This window comes from Chiloscyllium plagiosum, unplaced genomic scaffold, assembly GCF_037043375.1.
Source record: "Chiloscyllium plagiosum isolate Xiang-an unplaced genomic scaffold, Cpla_swu_hap1 HiC_scaffold_42, whole genome shotgun sequence".
Classification (NCBI taxonomy): domain Eukaryota; kingdom Metazoa; phylum Chordata; class Chondrichthyes; order Orectolobiformes; family Hemiscylliidae; genus Chiloscyllium; species Chiloscyllium plagiosum.
In genome coordinates this window covers 22,476,281-22,500,369 of record NW_028270180.1, presented here as the reverse complement: position 1 = coordinate 22,500,369, position 24,089 = coordinate 22,476,281, and the positions used below count along the sequence as shown (strand labels likewise).

The 24,089-nt window shown below is 41.0% G+C and overlaps 1 protein-coding gene across 5 annotated transcripts in view; it reads right to left on the bottom strand.

The window, feature by feature from the left end:
• The window catches only part of znf592 (zinc finger protein 592), a 184,692-nt gene that overhangs the window by 90,215 nt on the left and 70,388 nt on the right, over positions 1 to 24,089 (bottom strand). The gene's annotated exons all lie outside the window — the stretch shown is intronic.

Below are 24,089 nucleotides of genomic sequence, written 5' to 3'. Positions count from 1 at the left end.
TGTTTTGAGCATAAGCTCTTCATCAGGAATCTAAGAGGGCTGACAGGTAAAGCCGATGAAGTCAGGCATGGATAGGTATGTGGATCTGGGATATTATAGCTATTAAAGAAACGTGGCTAAGGAAGAGGCTGGATTGGCAGCTTAACGTGCCAGTGTACAGGTACTTTGGGGGGACAGAAGTGGTGGAAAGATGAGAGAGAGAATTATATTTTTCATTAAGGCAAGTATCACTCCAGAAGTCAGAGATGAAATAACTGAAGGATCATCCAGTGAGGCTTTGTGGGTGTAGCTAAGAAATAAGAAAGGAATGACGACATTATTGGGATTGTACTGCAGGCCCCCAAAAAGTCACTGGGAATTAGAGGAACAAATATGCAGGGAGATTGGTGAGACTTGCAGGAGCAATAGGATCATCATAGTAGGGGATTTTAATTTTCCTAACATTAACTGGGACTGCCACAGCATTAAGGGCTGAGATAGGGTGGAATCTGCTCCGTGTGTTCAGTAAAGATTCCTCAAGCAGCAGATACAGAGTCCTACTCAGGAAGGGGCAAAACTCTTGGGAAATAGGGCAGGACAGGTGACTGAGTTGACAGTGGGGGAGCACTTTGGGACCAGTGACTTAAGTTCTCTTAGGTTTCAAGTAGTTATGGAGAGGGACAAAACTGGTCCACAGGTTTGAAACTGGGGCAAATTGAATGGAATTAGACGGGAGCTTGCAGGGGTTGACTGGAGTAGTTTGTTTGCAGGCAAAGGGACCTCCGGAAAGTGGGAAGCCTTTAAAAGTGAGACACCTAGAGTTCAAAGTCTACATGCTCCTGTGAGGGTGAAGGGCAAGGTTGGCAGGAATAGACAACCCTGGGTGCCAACAGATATTGAAGCTTTGACTAGAAAAAAGGCATGGCTCGGGTACAGGCAGCTGGGATCAAGGAAATCCCTGGAGATATACAGGGGCTACAGGAGTTTACTGAAGGAAATCAGGAAGGCAAACAGGGGGCATGAGATAGCCTTGGGTGAGAAGAGTAGGGTGAATCCAAAGGGGTTCTTTAAGTATATCAAAGGAAGAATGACAGCAAAGGACACATAGGACCCCTCAAGGACCAAAGGGAATATGTATGTATAGAATCACAGCAGAAGGGCAAGGTCCTCATTGAATATTTCTCATCTGTGTTTACCGTGGAGAAACACATGAAGACTTGGGAACTTGGGGATGATATCTTGGGGATAGTCCATATCACGGTAGAGGTAGTGTTAGATGTATTAGAATGTTATGAAGGTGGGTAAACTCCTGGTTCTGACCAGATATATCCATGAACACTGCAAGATGGGACCTTGATCAGATGGGCCGATGGGCCAAGGAGTGTCAGATGAAGTTTAATTTAGATAAATGTGAGGGGCTGCATTTTGGAAAGGCTATTTTGGGCAAGATTTATGCCCTTATTGGTAATGTCCTGGGTAGTGTTGCTGAACAAAGAGACCTTCGAGTGCAGATTCATTGTTCCTTGAAAGTGGAGTCGCAGGAAGACAGGGTAATAAAGAAGGCATTCAGTCTGCTTTCCTTTATTGGTCAGAGCATAGGAGTTGGGGAGGTCATATTGCCGCTGTACAGGACATTGGTTAGGCCACGTTTGGAATATTGTGTGCAGTTCTGGTTTTCCTCCTATAGGAAGGATGTTTTGAAACCTGAAAGGGTTCAGAAAAGATTTAGAAGGATGTTGCCAGGGTTGGGTTTGAGCTGGAGAGAGAGGCTGAATAGGCTGGAGCTGTTCTCTCTGGAGTGTCGCCGGCCGAGGGATGATCTTAGAGGTTTATAAAATCATGAGGGGCATGGATAGGGTAAACAGACAAGGTCTTTTCCCTGGAGCAGAGGAGTTCAGAACTAGAGGGCATAGGCTTATGGTGAGAGGGGAAAGATATAATAAGAGACCTAAAGGGCAACTTTTTCACGCAGAGGGTGGTGTGTGTATGGAATGAGCTGCCAAAGGAAGTGGTGGAGGCTGGTACAATTACAGCATTTAAAATGCATCTGGATGGGTATATGAATAGGAAGGGTTTAGAGGGGATTAGATTAGTTTAGAATACCTGGTTGGCATGGACAAGTTGGACCAAAGGGTCTGTTTCCATGCTGTACATTTCTAGGATCTAAGAGGCTAGAGAAGAAATTGCGGGAGCCCTGGCTGATGTTTTTGCATCTTTGTTAGCTATGTGAGAGGTCCCGGAAGACTAGAGGGTAGTGAATGTTGTGCCCTTATTCAAGAAGGGCTATGAAGAAAAATATGGCAACTATAGACCAGTAAGCTTAATATCTGTGGTAGGTAAGTTACTTGAGAAGATACTGAGGGATCAGATGTACATGCATTTGTAAAGACAGGGTTTGATTAGGAGCAGTCAGCATAGCTTTGTGCGTAGGAGATCATGACTCACAAATTTAGTAGAGTTCTTTGATGAAGTGACCAGGAAGGTTGATGAGAGGAGGGTGATAGACATAGTTTATATGGATTTCATAAGGCCTTTGAGAAGGTTCCACATGGCAGGTTGCTCTGGAAGGTTAGATTGCATGGAATCCGGGGGTAGCTGGCAAATCGAATACACAATTGTCTTGACGGTAGGAAGCAGAGGGTAATAGTGGAAGGATGCTTGTCGGACTGGAGATCTGTGACTGGTGGTGAACATCAGGGGTTGGTACTAGGCTCATTGCTGTTTGTTATCTATATCAATGATTTGGATGAGAATGTACAAGGCATGATTAGTAAGTTTGCAGCTGACACTAAAATAGGCGATATCGTGCACAGTGAGGAAGGTGAACAGAAATTGCAGCAGGACCATGATCAGCTGAGGAACTGGGCAGAGAAATGGCAAATGGAGTTTAATATAGATAAGTGTAAGGTCTTGCATTTTGGAAAGTCAAATTAAGGTAGGAATTTCATGGTGAATGATAGGGCCTTAAGGAGTGTAGTGGAACAGAAGGACCTTGGACCTTCAGGTGCATAGTTCTCTGAAAGTGAAGTCACAGGTAGACAGGGCAGTGCAGAAGGCTTTTGACACATTGACCTTCATCAGTCAAGGCACTGAGTATAGAAGTTGGGAAATTATGTTGCAGTTATACAGGATGTTGGTGAGGCTGCACTTGAAATATTGAATTCAGTTTTGGTCACCTTGATATAGGAAGGATGTTATTAAACTGGAAAGAGAGCAGAAAAAAATTACAAGGATGTTGCCGGGACTCAAGGGCCTGAGTTATAGGGAGAGGTTGGACAAGCTAGGACTCTTTTATTTAGTGCTTTGGAGACTAAGGGGGGATCTTTTGGAAGTGTATAAGACCCTGAGAGGCACATATAGGGCCAATGCACTCAGTCTTTTTTCTGGGTTTGGGGAATTGAGGACTACAGTGCATCAGTTTAAGGTTAGAAGGGAAAGAACAAAAGGGAACCTGAAGGACAACTTTTTTTTAAAACATAGGGTGGTACGCATGTGGAATGAGTTGTCAACAGATATGGTTGAGGCAGATGCATTAAAAGGCATTTGGACAAATACACGGATAGGAAAGGTTTAGAAGGATATAGGCCAAGTGCAGGGAAATGGGGTTAACGTGGACTGGTCAGAATGGACCAGTTTGGCCCAAAGGGCTCGACTCTGTGCTCTATGACTCTAAAATACGATCCACTCCAATTAGAATTGCTCTGGACTCTTACACTGCAATATTTTAAACTGTGCACAATGTATGGCCAAATCTGCTGGATATAATCATTTAAGAGCAGGAATAACTGCTTTTAAAGAAATAAAAGTCAGGGTTGTTTTGATTTTGTGTACGCATCGATAAAAGTGCATTAAAAACCGAAAGAACCGAAAATCAGTAATAAAAACAGAATTTGCTGGAAAAGCTCAGCAGGTCTGGCAGTGTCCATGAATAGACATCAGAATTAACGTTTTGGACCTGGTGACCCTTCCTCAGATAAAAATGCATTATCTAAACTGGATGTCACTATATATTCCTTTAATATTATTTCTCTCCAGTGGAAATGGGATCCCATGTAGCCTACATTTCATGCTGGTTTTTAACAAAGTATACTAGAAATATGGAGAAAGTGAGGACTGCAGATGCTGGAGATCAGAGTCGAGTGTGTGGTGGTGCAAAAGCACAAGTCAGGCAGCAGCCAAGAAGTAGGAGAATCGACGTTTTGCACATAAGCCCTTCATTCCTGATGAAGGGCTTATACCTTGAAACGTCAATTCTCCTGGTCTTCGGATGCTGCCTGACCTGCTGTGCTTTTCCAGCACCACACTCTCGACTCTACACTAGAAATATAGCTGGTCCACAACTTTTCTACACAATGCATTACAACAGCTGGGCTGATAAGACAATAGAGCACTATATAAAAGCAATTTATTTATTTTAGAAAATGTGATTTTTGTAGCAGGTCTCTCCCACCAAATTCTGGGAAACTATAATAGCAAATGTTTCAGCTTCCTTAATTAGCCATGTTTACTAAGCTCATGTGAGTGCCAAAGTTGTTATGCAAATAATTGCAAGTGGGCATGAGGAACAACATCTACAATTATATCCAATAATTAATTGTAAAATGAATTTGAATTATAAAGTTAGGAGGAAACTGAAGATTTGGGGCATGGCTAGCTCAAAACCCATGTGACATTTTTCACCTGCATGTCTAAAGTTGCTATTCAATGTTATCCCATTAATAATGCGCCCTCCACAACTGAAGAACATTAACAATATACACTACATGGTGTAAAATTAAGAATGAAACCTTCCTAGCAACATTAGAAAGCAGCAAATTAGATTAGATTATTAGATTTTTTTTTGATTACAGTGTGGAAACAGGCCCTTCAGCCCAACAAGTCCACACCGACCCGCCGAAGCGCAACCCACCCATACCCCTACATTTACCCCTTACCTAACACTACGGGCAATTTAGCACGGCCAATTCACCTGACCTGCACATCTTTGGACTGTGGGAGGAAGCCGGAGCACCCGGAGGAAACCCACGCAGACACGGGGAGAACGTACAAACTCCACACAGTCAGACGCCTGAGGCGGGAATTGAACCCGGGTCTCCGGTGCTGTGAGGCAGCAGTGCTAACCACTGTGCCGCCCAAATGAATTAAGTGCTCAAATTACTGAAATCCAGGCAAACTTCTCTCAGCTTACCTTCATCAAATTGCTGCTTTTAGTCTCATCAGCTTTAACTGATAATATTTATACTTATCAGTGAAACATCATAGAATCCTCACAGTGTGGAAGTAGGCCATTCAGCCCATCATATCCACACTGATCCTCCAAAGAGCATCCCAGCCAGACTCACTCTCGTATATTATCCCTGTAACCCTGGCTTTTCCATGGTTAATCCACCAAGCCTGCACATCCGTGGATACGATGGGCAATTTAGCTTGGCCAATCCGCCTAACCTGCACATCTTTGGACTGCGGGAGGAAACCCACACCGAGATGGGGAGAATATGCAAACTCTACACAGTCACCGGAGGGTGGAATTGAACCCAGGTACCTGGCGCTGGGTGGCACCAATGCTAACTGCTGAGCCACACACCATGAAGTAAAATAATTTTGTTAAAAAAGGAAATGTGTATCTGACATGGATAATTCAATAAAAAATCAATTGTAATGGACCTCTATATGAACCAGTAAGAGTCCTATACAGGGAATATATAATGACCAACATGCACCCTTAACTAATCACCACCAGTACTGGAACAATTAAGCTACAAATGATATATCCTATCATCAAGATGTTTACTTATGTTGAGAACACAAGGTATTCATATCAGTTTGAGTCATATCTTTAATGATAACAAACGCCATTAGTCACCAACCAGATTTTAAAAAAAATTGTTATGAGCAGCTGACATGTTAAATGTAATACTTGGAGGTGTGTAGATATTTCTTCATTAGAAAATAGGTGACAGCAGTCACCAGGGTTCAGAAATTTTCAACAGAACATTAGAGCAGGTAGACAATTAATTCCATCTTGATAGATTCTTTACCCAGCAACTTTCTGGTCCATTGATTGTTGTGTGGGGAAAGGGAAACTGATTGAGTGATCTGTAGGAAAATGCCAAATCTTGGGCAACATCTGTTAGTTCAGTATAGGAATTAAAATGTGATGTGACAGAACTGTATTCGCATAACTTATAGAAAGCCAACATGGTGCAACAATGCTTTAGGAATTTAGTCAACCTGTAAGATCCACAAAGAATTAAACTATAATTACAACTAATATTCTGCCAAATAAGCAATAGAAATTTAACCATTGTTATTCAAACTGTAAATTAAATACAAGTTCTTTGCTGAATTTAATTTTCACCTTACAAAAACATTTTTTTAAATTACTGCATGAGCATTTCACAAACAAATGAAAATGAAATCAGTCTTCATTTAAATGCTTTCTCTCCAATACGAGATGCATTTTCCAAAAGCATTTACTGTGTCATCCACACTGCAGTATTCCTCTCAAATGATCAATTTTCATGCAAGCCAACAATGAGAGTTGGTAGGTTATTCACTAAAGGCATAAAGCGAGATCAATTCTGCCTTTATTTACTGTCCATATGGTGTGCATGTAGCCTTTATCGGATCTTTGAACAGTGATCAAGAGCAAATTTTGTCCTCTGCAGACCTAATGGCAGCATGGTTACACTATCCGAGGTGAGATCAGTTAACTCAGCAAACCAAAGTTCTTGGTCCAATTATCTTTGAATGCTTCATGCAAGTCCTTCCTCCACCACAAAGTCAGAAATGGGGATGTTTGCCGATGATTGTACTACATTCAGCACCATTTGCGACTCCTCAGATGTTGAAGCAGTTCGTGTTCAAATGTAACAAAATTTGGACAATATCCAATTTTGGGCTGACAAGTGGCACTAAACAGTTGTGCCACACAAAAGCCAGGCAATGACCATCTCCAATAACAGACAATCTAACCACTGCCCCATGACATGCAATGGTGTTGCCATCATTGAACCCTCCCATACCAACATCCTCGGCGGTTACCACTGACCAGAAACTCAAGTGTACATAGAACATAGAAGAATACAGCGCAGTACAGGCCCTTCGGCCCTCGATGTTGCGCCGATCCAAGCCCACCTAACCTACACTAGCCCACTGTCCTCCATATGCCTATCCAATGCCCGCTTAAATGCCCATAATGAGGGAGAGTCCACCACTGCTACTGGCAGGGCGTTCCATGAACTCACAACTCGCTGAGTAAAGAACCTACCCCTAACATCTGTCCTATGCCTACCTCCCCTTAATTTAAAGCTATGCTCCCTTGTAATAGCTGACTCCATATGTGGAAAAAGATTCTCACTGTCGACCCTATCTAAACCCCTAATCATCTTGTACACCTCTATCAAGTCACCCCTAAACCTTTTTTTCTCCAATGAAAACAACCCCAAGTGCCTCAGCCTTTCCTCATACGATCTTTCTACCATACCAGGCAACATCCTGGTAAACCTCCTCTGCACCCGTTCCAGTGCCTCCACATTCTTCCTATAGTATGGCGACCAAAACTGCACACAATACTCCAGATGCGGCCGCACCAGAGTCTTATACAACTGCAACATGACCTCAGTACTCCGGAACTCAATTCCTCTACCAATAAAAGCCAGTACGCCATATGCCTTCTTCACCGCACTATTTACCTGGGTGGCAACTTTCAAAGATCTGTGTACATGGACACCAAGATCCCTCTGCTCATCCACACTACCAAGTATCCGACCATTAGCCCAGTACCCCATCTTTTTGTTACTCTTACCAAAGTGAATCACCTCACACTTAGCTACATTGAACTCCATTTGCCACCTTTCTGCCCAGTTCTGCAGCTTATCTATATCCGCTGTAACCTGCCACATCCTTCCTCACTGTCTACAACTCCTCCGACTTTCGTATCATCCGCAAACTTGCTCACCCAACCTTCTAACCCCTCCTCCAGGTCATTTATAAAAATGACAAACAGCAATGGTCCCAAAACAGATCCTTGCGGAACACTGCTAGTGACGGCACTCCAAGATGAACCTTTGCCATCCACTACTTCCCTCTGTCTTCTTCCAGCCAGCCAACTCCTAATCCAAACCTCCAACTCACCCTCAATGCCATACCTCCGTATTTTTTGCAGTAGTCTACCATGGGGAACCTTATCAAACACCTTACTAAAATCCATATACACCACATCTACCGCTTTCCCCTCGTCCACCTCCTTAGTCACCTTCTCAAAGAATTCAATAAGGTTTGTGAGGCACGACCTGCCCTTCACAAAACCATGCTGACTATCCTTGATCACATTATTCCTATCCAGATGTTCATAAATCCTATCCCTTACAATTCTCTCTAAGATTTTGCCCACAACAGAAGTGAGACTCACCGGCCTATAGTTACTAGGGTTATCCCTACTCCCCTTCTTGAACAAGGGAACCACATTTGCTATCCTCCAGTCTTCTGGCACTACTCCTGTAGACAACGAGGACATAAAAATCAAGGCCAATGGCTCTGCAATCTCCTCCCTTGCTTCCCAGAGAATCCTAGGATAAATGCCATCAGGCCCAGGGGACTTATCTATTTTCACCCTTTCCAGAATTTCCAACACCTCTTCTCTACATACCTCAAAGCCATCCATTCTACTTAATTGTGACTCAGTATTCACATTGACAACAATGTCCTGTTTCTGAGTGAATACTGACGAAAAGTATTCATTCAGTGTCTCCCCAATCTCTTCAGCCTCCACATGCAACTTCCCACTACTATCCTTGACTGGACCTATTCCTACCCTAGTCATTCTTTTATTCCTGACATACCTATAGAAAGCCTTAGGGTTTTCCCTAATCCTACCAACTAAGGACCTTTCATGTCCCCTCCTTGCTGCTCTTAGCCCTCTCTTCAGATCCTTCCTGGCTACCTTATAACTCTCAATCGCCCCAATTGAACCTTCACGCCTCATCTTTACATAGGCCGCCCTCTTCCATTTAACAAGGGATTCCAATTCCTTATTAAACCACGGCTCCCTCACACGACCCTTTCCTCCCTGCCTGACGGGTACATACTTATCAAGGACACTCAATAGTTGCTCCTTGAACAAGCTCCACATATCAATTATGCCCTTGCCTTGAAGCTTACTTTTCCAAGCCACACATCCTAAGTCATGCCTCACCGCATCATAATTTCCCTGCCCCCAGCTATAACTCTTGCCCTGTAGTGCACACTTATCCCTCTCCATCACTAGAGTAAAAGTCACCGAATTGTGGTCACTGTCCCCAAAGTGCTCACCTACCTCTAATTTTAACACCTGGCCTGGTTCATTACCCAGAACCAAATCCAGTATGGCCTCACCTCTTGTTGGCCTACCTACATATTGTGTCAGGAAACCCTCCTGCACACATTGGACAAACACTGACCCATCTAACAAACTTGAGCTATAGCTTTCCCAATCAATATCAGGAAAGTTAAAGTCCCCCATAACAACCACCCTATTACTTTCACTCTTCTCTTGAATCATCCTCGCAATCCTTTCTTCTACGTTTCTAGGACTATTAGGAGGCCTGTAAAAAACTCCTAACAGGGTGAGCTCACCTTTCCTATTCCTAACCTCAGCCCAAACTACCTCAGATGGCGAGTCTTCATCCATCGTCCTTTCCACATACCTGCACAAAAGCAGGTCAGAGGCCAGGAATACTGTAGTGAGTAACTTGCCTTCTGACTCCTCAAAACCTGTCCACTATCTATAAGACACAAGTCAGGAGTGTGATGGAATACTCCCCACTTGCCTGGATGGGTGTAAGCTTCAGCAACACTCAATACGCTTGACACCATCCAGGACAAAGCAGCTGCTTTACTGGCATGACATTCACAAGCATTCACAGCTTCCACTAACGATGCTTAGTAACAGTAGTATGTACTATTTACAAAATGAACACACAACATTACAGCGCAGTACAGGCCCTTTGGCTCTTGATGTTGCGCCAACCTGTGAATCCAATCTGCAGGCCATCTAACCTCCCATTATTCCATTTTTGTCCATATGCCTGTCTAATGGCATTTGAATACACAAAGTTGGCGAGTCTACTACTATCGCAGAGTGCGTTCCACGCCCCTACTACTCTCTCAGTAAAGAAACTACCTCTGACATCTGTACTATATCTATCAAATGCACAGCAGGAATTCACCAAATATCCTTAGGCAGCATCTTCCAAACCCACGACTATTTCCATCCAGAAAGACAAGGACAGCAGGTACATGGGAACACCACTACTAGCAAGGACCCCTCCAAGTCATTCACTATCCTGATTTGGAAATATACCGTCGTTCCTTCTCTGTCGCTGGGTCAAAATCCTGGAATTCCCTCCCTAAGGGCATTTTGGGTCTACCTACAGCACATGGATTGCAGAGGTTCAAGAGGGTGATCACCACCACCGTTTCAATTGCATATACAGATGGGCAATAAATGCTGGTCAGCCAGAGATGACAACGTCCCACATGAATTTAAAAACATGGCTCCCTGCTGGTGTTTCTGGCTCGATACCTGTTTAACAAACATACTGCCCTGAGATGGCAAACAGAGTTGTGCACAAATAATTTCTTGACTGAAAGAATTTAGAGGAAATTTTAAATAATCCACTAATTTGCATTTTAACGGTTTTATACAGAAAAAAGTGTCTGTAGTATTTGCATCTTAACTGCACTGTACAGAAATAACTCACGATTGAATATTTTTCTAAAGTTGTGCTCAAGCATGGGTTATCTTTGGAATTTGCAGAGAAGAATGAATACTGTGCTGAAAACAGCATAGTGTTTTACTGAATTAAGGTCAGATTTACAAATGCTTTGCTGCCAAACAGGGAAGTATCACTGAGGAGCACAGGAATGGTGTAGACCATTTAGCTGCTTGAAATCATTTCACTGAGTGAAATCACGGTTGATTTATGACTAACTTCATCTATCTGCACTTTTCCCAGTATCATTCAATATCTTTGGCTATCAAAAATCACCTTGATTTCAAAAGTAACAGTGGATCTAGCATCAATTGCAATTTGCGGAATTTTAAATTTCTATCTTTTTAAAATGACTGTGTCTAAGTTTTAGACTATGCCCCAAGTCCAAGACTCCTCAGCCAGTAGCAAAAGTTTCTAACCAGAGCTATGTATACCTGCTGCCCCACGTATTCTCGCCCTCCAGATACAAAGGCCAACAGCATTTCATGAAGCTTTTTTACCTCCTAAGTTGTCAACAGCCCAGTAAAATGATTTGTTACTGAGTTCCAGTTGTTCTTTAGATGTGTGGCAGTAATAGGTTTGGAATCATTGGAAAAGCTACAACGATCATTTAATTCCACTAAATAGGCTTGACTTTTTCCACTGAGAATTATTTCAGGTTGAATGTCATGGCATATAAAGTTGATTTGACTGTTAAAAATGGCATTCATGCATGCTGTACAAAATAGTTGAATGGAAACACAATGTCAGTAACAACATTTCTCAGGAAGTGAGTGAGCAAGCATTTGAACTGCACACCCACACAAATAAGCTACTCCCTCCAACTCAGTCCACATTTTTACAAGAGTCCCACAGATTTCTCAGAAAGAGAGTCTCATCCTATAGACAGATACCAGCCCACAAATATCTGGGAGTGTCTCCAGACAAAAAAGGCATCCCCTTCAGTGCAATATTTGGCTTTCATTTACTATACTGCAACACAAATACCCCTTCATTAAATCAACATAACTGTCAGTGTATAACAAGATAATTTTGTCCTATCTTCATCATATTGAAGGAAATGACCTTTGCTTGGAAACGTAATTGCAGTTGCTGATGAAATATTTTATCAAAAACTACCATTTTTGACATGGCCATCATTAGATATTTCCAGGCAGTGCAAAGTAAATGAATAGGAGGTCATGATAGGATCCGACTCCATGCTTCCCACATTCCAGATACTGGTAATCTGGAGATGGAGGGAGTAGGCAATAAGCCAAAAAGTATGCTACCCTGCTACTGTGGAATGGAGGGGGCAGTCAAGGGAAACACATCCAGTAGCTTTAGAACGAAGTCTAGGAGTAGGTTTCCTGGCTGAGGTTTTAGCCACATGATGCACACAGGCAAGAAACACTGGAAACAGGACCAGGCCATTCTGCCCCTCAAATCTGTGCTGTGATTAAACTAGATTATGGTTGATTTTCCACAGTACTGCCATCAGTTGTGGGGAGCATGCAAGAAGCTGTTATAAGGAATGCACACTTAGAAAACAATATACAGAACTGCAGATACTGAAAGTGTAAAATAAACAGAGACTGCTGGATAAACTGAGCTGGTTTAGCAACATCTGTGATGAGAAAGCAGAGTTAATGTTTTGAGTTTTGTGAATCTTCTTCAGAACTGGAAGGAGGTTTGTTCTGAAGAACGGTCAGTATACTTAGAAAATAATGGCAAAATTGGGCAGAGACACGATGGAAGGGAATGTTTGTTTTAAAGCTTTTTTTGTGGATGCAATTAACAGAATTGACAAAGTGGATATTGTTTTTGTGAATTTTTCAAAGGTTTTTGATAAAATTTCATGCAGATCAGTTAAACAAAGTTATGGAACATGGGATTGGGAGTAATATGCTGGATGGATTGAAAATTGGTAAACAGATAGAAACAGACTGGAAATAAACAGATCATGCTCCAGTTAGAGGCTGTGAATACTAGTGTCACCAATAGGATCAGTGCTTAGACTCAGTATTTACAATCTTTATAAATTATTTGGATTTGGGAACTAAATGCAACATGCCCAGATTTTCTGACAGCATCAAACTAAGTGGGAATGTGAGTTGTAAGGAGGAAAGCAAAGAGGTTTTCAAGGGATTTAGACAGGTTAAGTAAGTGGGCAGAACATGACAGGGAACATGGTATGTGAAGCTGCTCACTTTAGTAAGAAAACAAAATGGGAGTATTTCTGAAATGATGAGAGATTGGCAAGTGTGGATGTCCAAAGGGATGAAAGTGCCCTTGCTCATGACACACTGATAGCTAAAATGAAGGTGCAGCAATCAGTTAGGAGGGCAAATGGCATGTTGGCTTTTATTGTAATAAGGGTTGAATTTGGGAAGAAAGAAATCTTGTTGAAGTTGTTTAGAAATTGGTGAGACTGCACCTGGAGAATAAAGGGGAACTAAGTATCCTAAAGAAACTAGAGTGAACACAATTATAAATAAAGGAAGAAAAAAAGTAGAAATTTAATTACATATTTATTATAAGAACACCTTATTCTTAACACCTTTAATGCAATAAAATAGCCTAAATTGCTCTATGGAAGTTTTATGAAACAAAGTCTGATGTCAAACTAAATATGAAGGTATCAGCCAAACATTTAAAACATCAAAGAGAAACATCTTAAAAGAGGAAAAAAAAGGAAGTTGAGTAGCAACATGGTCTTGAGGTACCATGTTTCATTGTCTGAACAAAACTTTATGCCAAAGCATTCGTGGCCAGGTGATAGGGAACTGATCAGATATGTTGGATTCCATTCTGCTTCAGCTAGTCCATAAACTGCAGATATAAACTGTGGCCCATTATCATTAACAAGTTGTTCTGGAGAACCAAACCACACTAAGAGCTCCCCTAATCTTTCAATGGTTTTCTCTGAAGAAGTCATCTTCATGATGTTTGTTTAGCATGTGCATTAACCACTATGAAAATCATTCTTCCTTCAAAAGACCAACATGGATTTTTTGCCATGGCCCTTCCGGCCATTCCAATGGGTGTAATGGCACTAATGGAGATAGGTTGCGAACACTTGCACAAGTTGTATATGTTCACGCTTTTTCCTCAACTTCAGAGTCGAGCCCTGGCCACCAAAAATAGCTTCTAGCTATCACTTTCATTCTAACAATGCCACAATGACCTTGTGTAGTTGGTTTAATATGTTTTCTTAGCTGTAGTGCAGTGATGACTCTCATTCCCCCTAGGGGAATATATATCCTAATTGGATAGATAGTTCTCTCTTTGCCTAGCATGCGGCTTCAGTTCAGAGTTTGTTCCTGTGATCTTGCCAAGATGTACCATATCCATCCTCGATTGCAGTGGATCATTTCTTGCATATTTACAAACCTGCCCCCCTGCTGTTCTCTACTTGTTCAAAACAAAAAATGTCAAGATTAGGACTGTTTGCGTCAGCCCATTTGGCAAAGGTAATCTAGAGAGACCATCAGCATTCCCACACAAGTTGGATTTCTAATACTTAACTGCATAGTGAGAGTTGATAACAACAATGCCCACTTTGCTGCTAAAGAAGATCTCTCAGTATGAGGCCCAATATTGTGGTCAACGATCTGTTGTCCAGGGTAAATTCTCAGCCATGCATGGAATGATGGAATGGTCAAATACCAAAAGTGATTTCTAGAGCGTCTTTCTCTCTGTGTGCATAGTTCATTTATGCTTTGTGTAATGATCTTTACGCAACTGCTTTTGCCTTCTCTTCACCATTGGGTAATGTGTGAGAAATGACTGTTTTCACCCCATACAATGAGGCATTGCATATTAGTTGCAACTTTGCGTCAAAACAGGTCAGGTCTTTGGACTTTAATAAAGCCCTTTTAGGTTTGGATATAGGTTTTTTCACATTGAACTTCCCATTTCCAATTCTTGTTTTGTCATAATAAATTGTGCAACAGCTTGAGAATGGTTGCAAGATCTGAAACAAACCTGCCAGAGTAAGTTAGCGAGCTTAAAAATGAGTGCCAAAAATAGAAACTGCTGGAAAAGCTCAACAGGTCTGGAACTTTCCCCGTTCTGAGGAAGGTTCACTTGACCAAAAATGTTAACTGATTTTTCTCCACTGACGCGGCCAAGCCGTATTTTTAATATCAGGATGGATATGAAGAAAATTGACATTATCCTAAGGAGAATTAGGATATAGGAATTTCAGTAAAATTGACAATTAAATTTTCAAGTAAATCACATTTTACAAATTTCCCTTTGATCATTGTTACATTCTTAATTAGTTATGGACCTTTAAGAAAAGCAAATTTGTACAGTTCTTTAGCTTGGACATATTTGTATTGAGAAAAGCACAGGACTTGAAAGAAAATGAAGTGTAATTGGGGAATGAGAAAATGAACACAATGTGTATAAACACACACAGGTTTACATAAGGTTCACCAGACCTGTTCAACAGCAAAAGAACGTATCTGTATAAGCTGTGAAGGGCTTGAATGACTCAAATTCTCTGATTCGATAAATGACTATCCAGGCAGTGACTGAAGATAGATAGGATCTGGATACTGCAGATAACCATATGACAATGTTTACATAAGTATTGAACTGCTGGGGTCTAATGTGCAATGGACAGTTAGTTGGATGTTGTTGGTTGTTGCATCATTGGCCTCAAACAAGAAATAATGAGATTTTTAATTCAAGCAGAACATGAGAGCTTATTCAATGCAGGAAACATGAACATATTTGTTCTTTAAGGTTCTGGGAGATATATCTGCAAAAATGGTGGCCATTTTTCAGACAGTTAATAATAAACCTTTAAGCAGGATTTTTATTCTACAAAACAGTATCTATGAAATACACAATGTGTTCTCATAAGCAAAACAAGCATTCATGCTTCAGAAAACCAACAGCCATCTGATAACATCTCAGGTCTGTGAACTGTCAACTCTCCTGTTTTCCACAGATGTTAACTGACCAACTGAGTCTTTCCAGCATCCACAGCACTTTGATTACATGCTGCAGTTATAGAGTCATACAGTCATAGAGATGTGCAGCATGGAAATAGACCCTATGGTCCAACACGTCCATGCCGACCAAATATCCCAACCCAATCTAGTCCCACTTGCCAGCACCCGGCCCATATCCCTCCAAACCCTTCCTATTCATATACCCATCCAAATGCCTCTTAAATGTTGCAATTGTACCTGCCTCCACCACATCCTCTGGCAGCTCATTGCATACACGTATCACCCTCTGCGTGAAAACGTTGCCCCTTAGGTCTCTTTTATATCTTTCCCCTCTCACCCTAAACCTATGCCCTCTAGTTCTGGACTCCCTGATCCAAGGGAAAAGACTTTGTCTATTTATTCTATTCATGCCCCTCATAATTCTGTAAACCTCTAAGGTCACCCCTCAGCCTCCGACGCTGCCAGGAAAACAACCCCAGCCTGTTCAGCCTCTCCCTATAGCTCAGATCCTCCAACCCTGGCTACATCCTTGTAAATCTTTTCTGACCCCTTTCAAGTTTCACAACATCTTTCCGATAGGAAGGAGACCAGAATTGCATGCAATATTCCAACAGTGGCCTAACCAATGTCCTGTACAGCTGCAACATGACCTCCTAACTCCTGTACTCAATATTCTGACCAATAAAAAAAAGCATACCAAACGCCTTCTTCACTATCCTATCTACCTGCGACTCCACTTTCAAGGAGCTATGAACCTGCACTCCAAGGTCTCTTTGTTCAGCAACACTCCCTCGGACCTTACCATTAAGTGTATAAGTCCTGCTAAGATATGCTTTCCCAAAATGCAGCACCTCGCATTTATCTGATATAAACTCCATCTGCCACTTCTCAGCCCATTGGCCCATCTGGTCCAGATCCTGTTGTAATCGGAGGTAACCTTCTTCGTTGTCCACGACACCTCCAATTTTGGTGTAATCGGCAAACTTACTAACTGTACCTCTTATGCTTGCATCCAAATCATTTATGTAAATGACAAAAGGTAGAGGGCCCAGCACCAATCCTTGTGGCACTCCACTGGTCACAGGCCTCCAGTCTGAAAAACAACCCTCCACCACCACCCTCTGTCTTCTACCTTTGAGCCAGTTCTGTACCCAAATGGCTAGTTCTCCCTGTATTCCATGAGATCTAACCTTGCTAATCAGTCTCCCATGGGGAACCTTGTCAAACGCCTTACTGAAGTCCATATAGATCACATCTACTGCTCTGCCCTCATCAATCTTCTTTGTTATTTCTTCAAAAAATTCAATCAAGTTTGTGAAACATGATTTTCCACGCACAAAACCATATTGACTATCCCGAATCAGTCCTTGCCTTTCCAAATGCATGTACATCTTGTCCCTCAGGATTCCCTCCAACAACTTGCCCACCACCGAGGTCAGGCTCACTGGTCTATAGTTCCCTGGCTTGTCTTTACCGCCCTTCTTAAACAGTGGCACCATGTTTGCCAACATCCAGTCTTCCGGCACCTCACCTGTGACTATCGATGATACAAATATCTCAGCAAGAGGCCCAGCTATCACTTCTCTAGCTTCCCACAGAGTTCTCGGGTACACCTGATCAGGTCCTGGGGATTTATCCACCTTTAACTGTTTCAAGACATCCAGCACTTCCTCTTCTGTAATCTGGACATTTTGCAAGATGTCACCATCTATTTCCCTACAGTCTATATCTTCCATATCCTTTTCCACAGTAAATACTGATGCAAAATATTCATTTAGTATCTCCCCCATTTTCTGTGGCTCCACACAAAAGCTGCCTTGCTGATCTTTGAGGGGCCCTATTCTCTCCATAGTTACCCTTTTGCCCTTAATATATTTGTAAAATCCCTTTGGATTCTCCTTAATTCTATTTGCCAAAGCTAGCTCATGTCTCCTTTTTAGCCTGATTTCCCTCTTACGTATACTCCTGCTTCCTTTATACTCTTCTAAGGATTCACTCGATCTATCCTGTCTATATCTGACATATGCTTCCTTCTTTTTCTTAACCAAACCCTCAATTTCTTTAGTCATCCAGCATTCCCTATACCTACCAGCCTTCCCTTTCACCCTGACAGGAATATATTTTCTCTGGATTCTTGTTATCTCATTTCTGAAGGCTTCCCATTTTCCAGCCGTCCCTTTACCTGCAAATATCTGTCTCCAATCAGCTTTGGACACTCTGATGTCAATCTGATTAGTGTGCGTCATTAAAATTCCCAGATCTGAGACAACCTTGTCTCTGATGTGCTACAGAGCACATTTCTGCTCAATGGCAAGCCAAACGCTTCCCTTTGAGGGACACTTGGTTTCAAACATCTCTTTTGCATATACGCTGCTATAAATCTGTTTTATAAACTGGCACAGCCTGTTTTTCTTTCTTTAAACAAAAGTTCACTGAGGGCCATAGGCAACATCAAAGGGATAGTTGAGAATTAGAAAAGAAAATATTAAACAAGCCACTTGTTGATGCAACATGATTTTTCCTGACAATTTTCAACTCTTAACGACTCCCTGGTCTTCTCAAGTTGCAGACTGGGCAACTTTTATTAAACCCTATTGCATTCAAATAGAAAACAACCCATAGTCAGTGGTGTGCAATAAATCAAATTTATTTTGTGAATTTTCTTCAAAGCGTCTCATCATCAACATACTGTCTGAACAAAATATTTGAAACAACTGTTTTGTACACTATTTCTCACAAAATCAGTTACGTTCTTGTCACAAGAAAATCATGAAATAGAACTATCTTACTATAACTAAAAAGACAAAACTACCAAGTGTTTTGTTGTTTTCTTCCCCAGTTTTGGAGTTAGTGATTTCCCTTTTTTCATTGGAAAATAACCTGCATTTTTCTTGTTCACAGATCCATCAAAATGATCAACTCTACATTTTCACAAAACAGGTAATTCATCCCCAGTTATAAATTGTAGCAGTTCTTCAAATCAAAAACATTAAACTGCAATCCATCGTCTTTGGTTAATTATAACATTTTGCACAGAGATGAGAAAAATCTTCAATCTCTAGTTAGTTAACTCTGCCAGAGTGATAAGACCCTACAAATAACTTGGCACTCATTCTGCAGTATCATATGAGCAATTGTCATTTTTAATTCACAAGACGGGCGCATGGGTATCCACAGAACAGAATGAAATTCCAACTAACAGAAAAGGGAATGCAATGAAACGATATGACTTCATTTACACAAAGACAAAGTATGCACCAATTTAAATTTACAATGGTAGAGTTCCACAGAAGGTGACCATGCCTCATCAAGTCTACATCAATTTATTTCCATGTACAGGATACACTTGATTGAAGTTCTTTCACGATTGTCACCACATCCTTTCAGATTCCTTTTTTCCCCCCACCAAATATGGTGTCAAAAATAAATTATGGACTTACCTTATAATGGTTTTTGATGGAGGATTCCACACTCGTACCATTCATTGTATAAGGAATTTATTTTCTAACATTCACTTTTTTAAAATTTGCATCTTCTCTTTATCATTCAGATCAAATTTGTACTTGAGATATGAGAGATTGAGTTCCAGGCAAATAATGCCAATTGGAAACGATTTCTAGCACAATAAGAAACAGTCTGTGAGGAGGGGTTCTGAGGAAGGATCAACGAACCTGAAAAGTTAACTCTCATTTCTCTCCACAGATGCAGTCAGACCTGTTGAGCTTTTCCAGAAATTTCGGTTTCTGATTTCCAGCACCTGCAGTTCTTTTGTTTTTTTATTTAAACCATCTGTGAATCTTTGTTCTTTTCCTCAATTCACTCGTTTTACATGGGTGTTACTATCTGGCTAGCATTTATTGCCCTTCCTGTGCTTCGTTTCAGGAATGTTATGTAACCTTTTCAATTGAGAGTAAAATATTGAGGCAAGGCTTTCCAAACAGTTTAATTTTTGACTAAGAGTGTTGTTCTCAAGGCAAAAGTTTATTGTGCACGGAAGAGTGCAGTTGATTGAACCACAATGGTAAGGACTGTCGTTGTGTAAATGCAAGCCAGGTACAGACACCATCTTTCTATCTCAGAAGGAGATTAATGCACCTTTTTGGGTTTCGCAGACCATCTACCATACTCATAGCCAATTTTATTTAAAGACTTCTAAACTAAAATTAAAATTCATAAACTGTAGGGCTGAAACTTGAACTCTTTCTCTGGACCAGATCTATCACGTCTTCTGGATTAAGAGATTCATAAGAATGTTGTCAGGGTTGGAGGGTTTGTGCTAAAGGGAGAGGCTGAACAGGTTGAGGCCATTTTCTCTGGGGCATCGGAGGCGAAGGGGTGACCTTATACAGGTTTATACAATCATGAGAGACATGGATAGGGTGAATAGTCAGGGGAGGGGAGTCCAAAACCAGAGGCCATAGGTTTAGGGTGAGAGGGGAAAGATTTGAAAGGGACCTAAGGGGACACGTTTTCACGCAGAGGGTGGTGTGTGTGTGTGTGGAATGAGTTGCCAGAGGGAGTGGAGGCAGTTGTACAATTACAACATTTAAAAGACATTTGGATAGGTAAATAAATAGGAAGTGTTTAGAGGCTCGAGCCAAGTAATGGCAAATGGGACTAGACTAATTTAGGATACCTGGCATAGATAAGTTGGACCAAAGAGTCCATTTCTAAACTGTACATCACTACGATTCTATTCACCCAATTATGTCACCAAAGCATACTTTTGCGTGTTGAACATAGTTATCCAGCTCAATAGCAATTTCCGGTTCAGCTCTGGGATTTACCCAAAGGTTGGCAACTGAATACCTCTGATGTTACAGCAGATGGACTTATGTAAGAATGGGATCAAATTCACTGCATTCAGTAGCTAAACATTATGTTTAGCTAAAAACAAATGCTGAATTTGGCAGATTTTATTTGGACTCAATTTGACATTAACAAACTTATCTTTTGCAAAATCTACTAACTGTTCTTAACAGTATAAAATAATGGTGGGGTACCTACTACTTTTTGCCTCAACTCCTTCCAGAACCACACTACTTTGTTATGTTTATTTCAATACCTCTGGACACCTAATTTTTTTTACGAATGACATATTCAGCGAATCAGCGTACATGGTATTCAACAACTGATTTAATGGCATAGTCTTTTTTTCCAACTAACTTGGAGTTTTTATTTTATGGTTGTGCTTATAGTCAAATCAGAATGATAGTTAAACTGCAGGAAGATGTAAGGCTACATTAACAAGGAGCTTGAAGTGATTCACATAATAACGTTATAAATCTTATGTAAGTACAGAAAATGCTAGAAATATTTAACAGGTCAGGCAGTATCTGGAGGCAGGAGGTTGCTCTCCACGGAGTTCACATTTCAGTGTGATGAGCTTTTATCAGAACTGGGAAAGGTGAGATGTAACAGGTTTTCAGAAACGGATAAAAGTAGGTCTGTGACAGGATGCAAGTTAGGGGAGACTGAGAAACAAATTCTTAGTCTTGCACAGCCAAAAGGGTATAATGATGGGTCCACATATTGCATGTTGATAGAGGAGATGCCAACGGAACAGCAAATTGGCAAATTAAAATTACAGGCAACCAAGCACTTGTGGTCATGTTTGTGGACTGAGTGGAGGCATTCTGCAGAATCACTCAATCTGCATTTGAACTTTCCACTGTCAAGGAGACCACACCGTAGTTAATGGGAAACACTAAATTGGAAAGAATGTATGGGCATGGACTGTGAGGAGGTAGAAGGGCAAATATCACAGCTAGTGTTTGCGTGAGAAGGGGTCACTATGTTAGTGAGGAGTGAGTAAGAATAACATGGAGCCAACGGTCCTTGTGAAATGATGAAAAGGGAGAGTATGGTAAGATGCATTTGGTGGTGCCATCACACTGAAAGTGATAAGAAGGATGGAAAATTATGATTTGAATATTGAGACGAGTGAGGTGGAAAGAGATGACAAAAGGAATCTTATCATGGTGCTGAGGGGGAAGAGAAGGGGTGAGAGCAGAACTGCAGGAAAATTTGCAGACACTGTAGCTGTCAACAAATCAATCATGATGGATTCAAATTTGTTTCAGAGAAAGGTAATTCATATAAAGTTGTTTATAATTGCTGGATGTCACAAATGCTTTCCAGCTGAAGGATACATTTTCAATTCAGAAAAGCAAAATACTACAGATGCCGGAAATCTGAAACTGATCTAAAATTGTCAAACTCAATTGTGAGTCCAGGAGACTACTGGGTGCCGAGTCAAAAGATGAGGGTGTTGCTCCTCAAGTTTACTTTTACTTCCCTTTTGATTTGTTCAAAACTGATTATATTTTTAAATTTCCTCACTCCTACTGAATGTTCATTACCACCTGAAATGTTAAACCTGTTTCTTTCTGAGATACACTGAGTATTTCCATAATTTCCGGTAGCCAATTTTTTTACAGAAGGCATAAACAGCAAACTGATAAATAACCAGTTAATCTGCTTAATGGTGCTAGTTGAGGGATAAACATTGGTTAGGATGCTGGGAAAACTCCTGTGTTCTTTGCTGAATAAAGACGTTTTTTTAATGCCCATCTGTGTAGGCAGATGGGGCCGTGGCTTACAGCCTCAACAGAAAAATCACTCCTCTGGCAGTTCAGCACACCCTCGATTAAATAAATACTAAACAAGACAAGAATGATCGCTTTTCTTGACAACCTGCCAACAAAGTCACCATTATTCCATCACAAGACAGATCTAGACTTTGTAGACCAGCAGTTATAAAGGGTTTGATATGCACTAACCTGTCATCAGTTTATGCTTTTAGTTTTAACATTTACTTAGAAAAGGTTTTTGAATATTTTTGTTTGAATTGGGAAAGTTGATGAAATGAAAAAGGATCCCGCGGTTTACTGACCTCAGTCATGAAAAAGAGATAAATCAATACAGATTCAGCTGAAGAACTGCTGAACCAATGCCAACATTTCCACTGGGAAGGATTTTTGAATATTTTTGTTTGAATAGCGAATAACTCAAATGGACTGGCATACGAAGCAGCTTGCAGTGATTACTGACCTCATCATGAAAAAAGGCCAAAATTAATATGCACATAGCTGAAGAACCACTGAAATAATTAGTGGACCTCCACTGAAAGTAATCCTGTCCTCACCCCCACCATCCCAAAAGTGGCTGGCAAAGTCTCCCAGACAATCTTTTCTGATGCAGTCATCAATACTCACTATTAAAACATTATGACTGTGTTTGCTCAGCAAAAGGCCAACAATAGTTTGGCAAGCTGTCAAAGAACATGAATGGAATCTGCACTTACTGCAGTGTATTTAAAAATGGAGTGTGCAAGGAAGGATTTTCAACCAAATATGTGGAATGAGTATAATTGGAGACTTGCTTCGTTTTAAGAGTCAAACGTTGTTTAATTTGAAGGTAATACCTACAAAGCCATCATGGCTTGAATGTCCTCTTGGTATTGGGGTTTGTGAAATAAGTAAATGAGCTCATTAACAAGAGTACATTAAATCTTGCATAGCCCCTCTGTTATTTCTCAGTTTTTGATTGAGGCATGCACTGAGAGAATAATCATGCAGCAAGTTAACTGTGTTTCTAAACAAAAATCTGTCTGGTAATGTATGTACTAACAGTTTTACAATCCCGGATTGTGATGACTTTAGGAGAACAAAGGAAAAGAACAGAGAAAATGAAGGATGAAAATGTGAGGTAAAGGAAGAAGGGAGGCTGGGTGGGTGGGGTGTGGGGGGGACCAGAGTGAGTAATCAAGGCAATGAGATCACCAGGAAAAGAAAGACCAGGACATGATGAAGGGTGTGCATCTGTATGCAGAGAAATAAGACAAAAGGAGTATAAAAGCTCCAGAAGCCTTAAAATAATTATTTGGAAAGTTCAACGCGAGTTTTATAAAAACAAATATCTGCATATACACATGCCCAAAGCACTTCATGGCTAATAAATTAGTCTTACTGTGCGGAAAGGTGCCACAGACTTACTAAGGTAATGAGCAATTGATTTGCTTTGACCCATTTTGTGGGTTGAAGGTTGGTAAGGACACAAAGAACCCTTCTACCCTTTTTAATAGTAGCATAGTAATCAGACCAAAATCCTATCTGAAATATTGTGCTTTCGAAACTGTAACATTCCCTCAGCACTCTCCACCTCCTGATGCTGTCTTGCTGTGTTCTCCCCGCCTCCTGCTTGTCTAATCTACTGTAATGACATCCAAACTTATAAACTCAGTTAGAGACAAAAAACAGCAGTTGCTGGAATCCAAAGTAGACAAACAGGAAGCAGGAAGAACACAGCCGGGCAGCATCAGAAGGTGGTGAAGTCAACGTTTCAGGTATAACCCTTCTTCCAGGCCTGAAGGAGGGTTATAGCCGAAACGTTGACGCCTCCACCTTCT